This window comes from Ananas comosus, linkage group 21, assembly GCF_001540865.1.
Source record: "Ananas comosus cultivar F153 linkage group 21, ASM154086v1, whole genome shotgun sequence".
Taxonomy (NCBI): Eukaryota; Viridiplantae; Streptophyta; class Magnoliopsida; order Poales; family Bromeliaceae; genus Ananas; species Ananas comosus.
This window is the reverse complement of record NC_033641.1, coordinates 5469409-5478847: the sequence shown is the minus strand read 5'-3', so window position 1 is coordinate 5478847 and position 9439 is coordinate 5469409.

Genomic DNA, 9439 nt, shown 5'->3' with positions numbered 1-9439 from the left:
TACATCAAACCTAGGGTTTGATCTTATTGGGAAGCAAAAGAAGCTTCAATCTACTCTAGAGACTCCACAAAAACCACACTACAACAAAAACGGTCTATAGCGACACTTTTAAATGTAGGTACATGTCAAAAAAGTGCTGCTAGCTAAAATTACCGACACTTTTAAAAAGTGTTGCTATATGTGGGGTCGCTAGGTATATAGTGACAGTTAAAGAGTGCCGCTATAACCTAAAAGGGTGCTGCTAATTTACCAACACTTATTTAAGAATTTAGCAACCGCCGAAACTCTATCTCGTTGGCTGCGGTGGCAGAGGAGGACGACAGGAAAGGCTCTTCGTCTAGAATTTCAGTGGATTGAGTGAACAGAGAAGAAAAGATAGTAATTGATTTTTCTTTTCTTTTCTTTTTTGTTTGTAATCGGGCCAAATGGACTTGGTGTGGTAGATTGAGTAGAGTAATCTTTTATTTTTGGTTGGATTGGGCTTTATATTTAGGCATTAGTAGATGTTTTTTTAAGTTTTAGTATAAATGGGACACTTACTCAAAAGTGTCCTAAACATGTGTCCCTATAACCTAATTCTGTTGTAGTGCCATCTTTAGTTCAATCCAAACCCTAGTTTGGATTCTACCATGAGAGAGATTGAAGCTCTCCTTCAAGCTTCACCCTCCACACCATTTCATGGTGTTGATCTCAAAAGGGAGCAAAAGATAACTCCAAACACTCAATAGGTTCTATAAAAACCATTCTTAGCTTAATCTAAACCCTAGTTTGGATTCTACCACAATTAGGGTTCAAAGCTTACCTTGTAAGCTTTCCTTTTCCAAGCTAGAGATGAGGGAGAGGGAGTTTCTTTACTCATTCTTCTTCTTCTCCACTTTTTTCTTCTTCTTTTTCTTTCTTTTCCTTGCCTTCTTCTTCTCCTTCTTGTCTTTTAGAGAGAGAAAGAGAGAGAGGAGTGTGAGAGGGTGAGAAATGAGAGAATTATCTTATTTGCCCTCATACTTAGCTCAATGGGTTGCAAAAATGCAATTAAACCCCTCAGCTTTCATCTTATTAAACTGCTCAAACTGGGCAGATTTCGTATGTGGGGACCGGTCTCCCCGACCAGGGACCGGTTCCCGTAGCTCCTCCCTGCGGCAGCCAGGGCTCCCGCACAATGCGACCGATCTCTCTTTAGGGCACCGGTCTCTCGGGGACCGGTCTCTCCAGTAGGGACCGGTTCCCGAGAGCCTGATCTCAGGGACTTAGCCGATTTTTCCTTTTTCTCAACCTTCACGCGTACGGGGACCGGTCTCTCCTTCAGGGACCGATCCCCGAGAGCACAAAACCTGTAGAATGCAGATTTTTTATCCTTTAGCTCTCGAAAACCTCCCACAATGCGCTTTTGATCATTTTAACACCTTCGGACTTTCCGAAGTGTACCATCCTCGCACTTTGGTCAATTTGACTAAAGTTCGATATTTATTTTTCGAATTTTCGGTATATTACAACATTGCACTAAATAGGGCAATGTTACACCATTTACAGCCTCTTTTGAATACTACATTCTGGACATCACAAAATACAGATAACAATTTGCACTTTTTTAGATATGATTGCACCGTTGCCACAAAAGTTGCACTACTTGCTTGGCCGTGTGGTACCTCTTTGCAAACGAATGATTTGTCCTCCTCCTCTATTTCCTAATCCTAAAGCCACCTCCCTTCTCCACGCTTCTTCCACTTCTCTTCAGCAAATGTCGAGCGCGACGGAGAATACTGGAATAAACTGCCAGCTTCCATAGGGGAGGGCGAGGGGTTTACAAATAAGATAAGCAACATGGGACGCCGATGAGGGGACCGTGTCACGCCCTGAGACCGCTACCAATTTGGTCCGGTTCGGGCACGTCGTACAGTAGCCGAACGGACAGCACCTCCCCTGCCCGCCTAAGGCTAAACAACCTGATCATGTACAAGAATTTGTCCAGAAAAAGAAATTCTATACATACACAATCAACAAGGGGCACAACAAGTGCCAACAGATAAAAGCAAGAGTCACGAGTACATACAAGTGAACAAAGAGAGATATAACTAGCTATTACATCACATTGCATTCATTTATGTTAATTTACATTTGCATCTTTCCCAAAATGAATACATTGTCCACTAGATCATCCACCAAAATACATCGATAGCTCTCCTACAAATCACTCATAAACATAGGATGGTGCTAATGCAAAATAGGAAAGCGACTACACTACTACTGCTCGGGCGCTATGCCCTTGCCGCGATCCTTGCCTGGCGTGCTCGAACTAGGCCCTACAACAAAGTGGGGTGAGAACTATTGTCCATAGTTCCCAGTCGGTTCAGCCACCGACTCCGTCGATCTCCCCACTAGGTCCAAGCGGGCAAGAGCAGATAGATAGATAGATAGATAGATAATGAAAGCAATAAACGACATAGTAGGAAAACTACACTACTTTGCCCAATCAAGAGTAATGTATGCATGCATCACATAGTAAGTAATCTACTAACATGCTACTATGTCCACTAAGCAATGTCCAATAAGCAAATGTCCAATAAACAGTGCTATTCTCTTGTTTACCCAATCATTGGCGATCCCTTAGGTTCTCTTTAACCGTCTGCAGGACATCAACTCTGTCCCTCTCGCGCCAAACTCCAGAGTGCACGACGACTTGTGTGGCGCGACCACCACAAGTATAAACAGACTGTGAGTATGATCCAATCCTCTCAACTCGAGGATACCTTATCAGCTAGGGCTAGAAATCACTCGGGAATCCACCTATCCTAATGTCCATATACAAGTGTTTAACTACACTATGTTCTTGTTCAACGAGCCATCACTAGGGAGTCCACCTATCCCTAAGTTCACAATTTACTAGTGTCGCTTTACACTAAGTTAGATGCCACTCGTCCTGTTTCAATTATCATTCATATGCCACTCATCATGTCACTAGGTAACCATCGAGTCTATCTCTTTTTCTCAGCACTTTAAGATTCAATGTCAAGACCCAATCCTTATCTAACCACTATATCAAGCATTCAACTCATACATTGATATCAACTAGCAAGCATAAGGAAATGGAATAACAATGCAATCCTACAATGCACATGTATAAGAGATGCAAGGTTACAATGTACTAAGATATAAAGAGGAGCCCGGTTGCTTCGAGATGACACCAACCACTTTTTGACGATGTCAAGGCTTTAGGAACGTGATTCGGCACTTGCTATGACGTCGTCTCGGCCTCCTAGGGGGAAACGAAGCTCGAATGGTCTCTTTTTGCCGATATCTCTGTACCGACTCGACGAATCATCAATCCATCTTCGCCCATGCGTTTAGACACCTAGCAATTAGGTTTAGATACCATCAATTGAGATCAAGCTCAACTATTAAGCAAAAACCCCAAATTGGAGCCCTAGGTTTGCATCTTTGCAAATTACTCCAATAAATCTCTAGATTTAAACATTAAACATCTATTAAGCTTACTAAACATCTATTAAGCTTACTAGAGATCCAACTAAACCATTTCTAGAGCTAGAAGTTCAAACCCTAGATCTCCACCATTGTTGAGCTTAGAAGCTTACCTCTAAAGCTTGCTCAATGGTGTGGAGAGGAAGAAGGAGATGATGAAAACCCTCCTCCAAGCTTGCTTCTCCTTTTTTCTTCCTTCCCTTCTTCTCCTTCTTCACTTTAAGAGAGAGAGAGAGGAGAACTTAGAGAGAGAAAGAGAGAGTACAAATGAGAGGGAGGTGAGGGGAAATGGCCTCTATGCCCTCCTACTTAACCCCCTCAATGTATAATTGCAATTACACTCCTCTGCTCCATGCCTCTCACACTGCCCAGACTGGGCAGTTTTCGTGTGCGAGGACCGGTCTCCCTAGAGAGAGACCGGTCCTTGAGAGCAACTCCTGCGGGCAGAGGGCTCTGCCCATTTCCAACGCGTACGGGGACCGGTCTCCCCCGCCATGGACCGGTCCTCGAGAGCAAAACTTGTGCGCAGAGAATTTTCTGCCGCACACCATGCTACGGGGACCGGTCTCTCCCGCCAGGGACCGATCCCCGAGAGCAAAATCTGCAATTGTGCAGATTCTTGCACAGCTTGCTCTCGAGACCATCCATAATGCACTTTTCGCATTTTTGATGTCCTCGGCTTCACCGAAGCACACCGAATCGACAGTCAGTCGATTCTAATCGAAGTTCAACTCTCGTATTTCGAGAATCCACTTCCTTACAGACCGTCTTATGGTTTAGGAAGAAGACTGACTAACTAGAGAATGGAATGTTGCCATGGTAAGAGAGAAGATTGACTGAAAGTGTCGCACTGTGAGCTGCGAAGGTTGCACTGGTATGAGCTGCAAGCTGCACTATTAGAAGTGTTGTTGCACTATTTCTCTTCGCGTTGTACCATTATTCCGGTTGTCGACCGCGTATTCTTCCTAATTTAATTTCGAAAAAATGAACATCAAACAACGGAGCTGACGATAGCGGGGCCGATTTGGTTCTGGTCTCGATGACTGGGAGGTTACGTAACCAAGCGCGGGGCGCATTTAATGCCCGTCTAAGCGCCGTATAGTGAGGTATACGTATCTGAGCGAATACGAGTGAGGCAGAGAGAGACGAGGGGCATTTTCCTCAGATAGCAAAAATCCAATCCGAATATGTAAAATAGAAAAAAAAAAAAAAAAAAAAAAAAAAAAAAAAAAGGGCTCAGTTTTGCAAAAGCTCAAAGCTTGTGAATTTTTTATGCAAATTGGCCGTGTAATATTTTGTTGTAATTCACTAATATTTTTTTAGAACACTTTTATCATTATATTGATGTTGTTGTATAGAATTTCAAAATTGTTATTTTACCATTACTGTTTTCACTATTCCCAATTATTCCTAGAATAACAATCAGATACAAGAGAATCTTGAATCAAATCTAATTTTACTTTTATTTGTGCTACTCTCGAAACAATATTTTATCCCACAAATAACAAAAGTTACCGTAAGAGAAATATCACCAAACCAAATCACCCTTAACAAAAGATGTCACCTTGAAAGAGATACTATTCATGGATCCAATTAGAGACTTCCAAACGTTAGAATAATTAAGTTATCTGGTCATAATTGATAGCCGTATTACCTATGAGGGATGATTTATCAAATTAAAAAAAATAATAATTTAAAAGAAATTTGTGGCACGGAATCACATGTGACAACCCTAACCAGGGTCCGAGCGTAAAATACAGAATACAGAATCATTCATCATTCTCAAATAGGGGGTGGAAACGAGCCGAGCTCGAGCGAGCTTATCTCAGCTCAAGCTTGACTTGAAATTAATTTCGAGCTTAAATTTAGGCTCAAGCTTGGCTTGAAATTAATTTGAGCCGAGCTCGAACGAGCCTAACTTCGAGTCGAGCAAGCTCGAGCCCTAAACGAGCTGCTTGAAATTCTTAACATCGTGCAATCTATAGTTTAATTTTTATAAAACATTATCTAAAATTTGATATAAAAAATATCTAGTTTAACATACAAAATGAATGCATGAAATACGATATTATAATATTAAAAAAATTAGGGAAAGTGACTGTCACGCCTCGGGACCCAGCGAAAGCCCGCCCGGCGCGTGCCCAGACCCGCCATACGTCTAAAACATATAAGGCGTCTAAAAACAACAATAAATAAAGCAGTAAAAAGACAACTAAGAGTATCAGAGCATGATAAGTGTCTAATTTCTACAACCAAGGAATAAGGATAAAACTGAGATTCACTAAAGAAACATAAAGTAATACAAAAGAAATCCCAAATACAAGTGCTAAAAGTAGGTACACAGGTGGTCTCTATACAGGGATACAAAATCTCTCACTCTCTCTCTCAACTATAAAAAGAAAGAGTAAACCACCTAGGCAAAGAACCGCTCCTCGCTAGCTAGCTATGCGATCCCCTTGCCGCGATCCCGTGCCTCCGCCGGTGCAGAAGGCTCTGAAAGAAACCACGAAAAGAGGGCGTGAGAACTATTAAAAATAGTTCCCAGTGGGCAATTACTGACTTCAGTGAATGCACCACAAGGCCCAAAGCTACAAGGAAAGTGGTCAGCAACAATGAAAAACGAGTAAAGCGAAGTGCAAGTCTAACAAGTGTAAACTTTACTACACATGAAGTCTACTTAGCATTAATTTTGCATAAGTAATCAAGGCAACTAATATGGATGTGCATGGATTAGGTATGACATGGCGTAATTATAGCACAAATGCAAACCAACCCGATGTCCTCAATGCAAAAATAGTAAAGAGTCATGTTTACTATTCATAGTCAAGGTCCACTTTTAACAATTTTAAAGTTACACATATCATAGTGAATACTCAAAGGTCAAATCTGAAGGATCCCACCCGAAGGCTGCTATGGCTTAGACCCACCGCGTCAGGCCTGTTTGGCGGATGCCGGCCTAATGGCGGCCCGTGTAGTCATCATCCCACCTAGGAATGAGCCTGGCCCATGGCCAATCCACTCGGCTGCCATATCCCACCACGGCGAATATGAATCGCGATGGCTATATCTCCGGAGTCGCCAGGCCTTGTAGGGTGAAGCGACCTCACAGCATGTGCGAATGACAGCATAATGGCAAGTAGTCATACTCCAGTTCACAAGTACCAAGTCCTCTGTAAATAACATTGGAATGTATCGTAGTCAAAGGCCTATTTCTAGTCATTATATGCTCCTACATGGAATATATAGCAGTATTGACAATGGTCTACATATTATGTTTCTATTGTTGCAGTTCAGTTAGTTTACTAATTTTCAAGTTGCCTCTTAGATGACACTTTATGCTACTTAAGTGCCAAAACATAAGTATAATATTTCCAATACACGAATAATGAGCTAAATTAGGCATTACGCAACGAGAATCTTCATTCGATCACATGAAATCCTACATGCCATGATAAATAACCCTGGATTACTCTACTATATAGAGTGAAAATTTAACTTAAATAAGGTATGCATTTCTAGGTGTTCTAAAATTCCACATAAATTTCAATGTATAGAAAATTGCATTTAAAAATACTTACGAAGAGTTTAGAAAGCATCGCGGGCCATTTCGCTCCTATTTTCACGGAAGTCAAACCCACCAAAACATTGCGATCCTTCGTAGCTCGACGAACAGTAGTCAACTAGCCTCTAGCACCCTAGCAGATGTAGGAACAAGGGTCAAAACACAAGTATAACGATTACAACCACAAGGTTGATCATTAACCATCTCAAAGCTAGGTGGGAAAAAAACTCACCTTCAACAGTGAAAAAAACCTCTCTTAAATCTTCAAATGTGACGAGGTACAGGTCTACCAATCTAACCTATATAAAGTGTTCCTAACCCTTTCAAATGAAGATCAAGAGAAGCCTCAAATCAAGAATCCGCAAATCGTAACGCTAAAATCAAAAATCTTAGAGGTTTAAACAAGCATAAAAGCCCCAAAACTAAGATCTAGAGAAAGTCAGCTCTGCCAACTTACCTATTCTTAGGATGCTCCAATCAGCTCAAAATCTTCTAGGGTTGAAGATTGATCCACCACAAAGCTCCAAAAGCAAGCTCCAAGCCTCTAAAGGTGAGAAATGAGGAAGAAGATGGTGCTCCAAGGCCTCCAAGCAAGCTCCTCTCCTCTCATTCTCCTTCTTCTCCTTCCCTTTCTCTCTCTAGAAGTGTAAGGAGAGTGTGTAGGTGAGAAAATGAGAGTGAGAGGGGGAAGAGAGGCTGCCTATAGCCTCTAAGGTAACAAAATCCACTTAGGCCCCTCAAAAATCCACTCTGTGCACTGCCCGGTCTGGGCTGCTCACGCGCTGAGGGACCGGTCTCTCCCTGCATGGGACTGGTCTCTCGTGTCGAACCAGAAAAACCAACGTTCGGGAACCGGTCTCTCCCCGCCAGGGACCGGTCTCTTAGACCCTTCTCGCAAAACACGCGCTCGGGAACCGGTCTCTCCCAGCCAGGGACCGGTTGCCTCAAGTCCTGCCGCAACACTGTGCTGAGGGGACCGGTCTCTCCCATCAGGGACCGGTCCCCGAGAGTGAAAACTCTCAGGACTTGCCAAAACTCTAGAGATCGAACTTTTAGGCCGGTACACCATCGACGACCCTCCACTAAGTGTGGAAAAGTTCGGAATACATATCGAACACTCGAATCTCGCAATTTGCAAAGGTCCAGTGTGTTACAGTGACTCTGCGAGTAAGTGAAAAAGAGAGAAAGAGAACAATTAGAGTAGAATTTTACTGGTTTGGTTTTATGGGCCCAATAATCTAAATTCTATACACATGTAATTAAAATACATAATATATAATATTTTATATAATTAAAATATATATTATATATAATTATATATATATAGAGAGAGAGAGAGAGTGAGAGAGAGAGAGAGAGAGAGTTCAGCTACTATATATATTTTTATGAGTATAAATTCTTTTATACTCATAAGTTTTTGACCGTTAGATTTATATCCTTTTGACCATTTTACCCGCTAAATCATACTATTCAACGAACCACCCGCTCAATCTTAGGAGACCACTATCATTCTAATCGCACATCCAATGGCTGAAAATTTATAAATATAAAGAGGTCTATACTTATAAAAGTATAGTAGCCCGAGCCTATATATATAGAATTTGGTTATTATACTATCAATAGTACAAACCGCTTACTATTAGAGTTTTGGCCTTTGGATGAAGGGATGTGCGGTAAGGACGATAGTAGTCCCCTAGGGTTGAGTAGGTGGCTAGTTAAATAGTATGATCTAACAAATGAAAATGACCAAAGGAATAGATCTAACAGCAGAAAACTCGATAGCATCAAATGCTTGGTACTATCGATAGTATAATAGCCAGACTCTATATATATATATAGGCAAATCTAACGGTAGAAAATTCAATAGTACAAAGCGCTTAGTACTATATATCAATACTATAGATAGTATAGTAGCCGGACTATATATATAGAGAGAGAGAGAGATAGAGTCCGTCAACTATATTATCAATAGTATCAAATGCTTTGTGCTATCGAATTGTGTGCTGTTAGATCTACCTTTTTGACCATTTCCATCCGTTAGATNTATATCAATACTATAGATAGTATAGTAGCCGGACTATATATATAGAGAGAGAGAGAGATAGAGTCCGTCAACTATATTATCAATAGTATCAAATGCTTTGTGCTATCGAATTGTGTGCTGTTAGATCTACCTTTTTGACCATTTCCATCCGTTAGATCATATTATTCAATTAACCACCCACTCAATCCCAGGGGATCACCATCATTCTAACCGCACATCCCTTTATCCAAAGACCGAAACCTAATAGCAAGTGATTGATACTATTAATAATATAGTAGAATATATATATATATATATATATATATATATATATATAGAGAGAGAGAGAGAGAGAGAGAGAGAGAGAGAGAGAGAGAGAG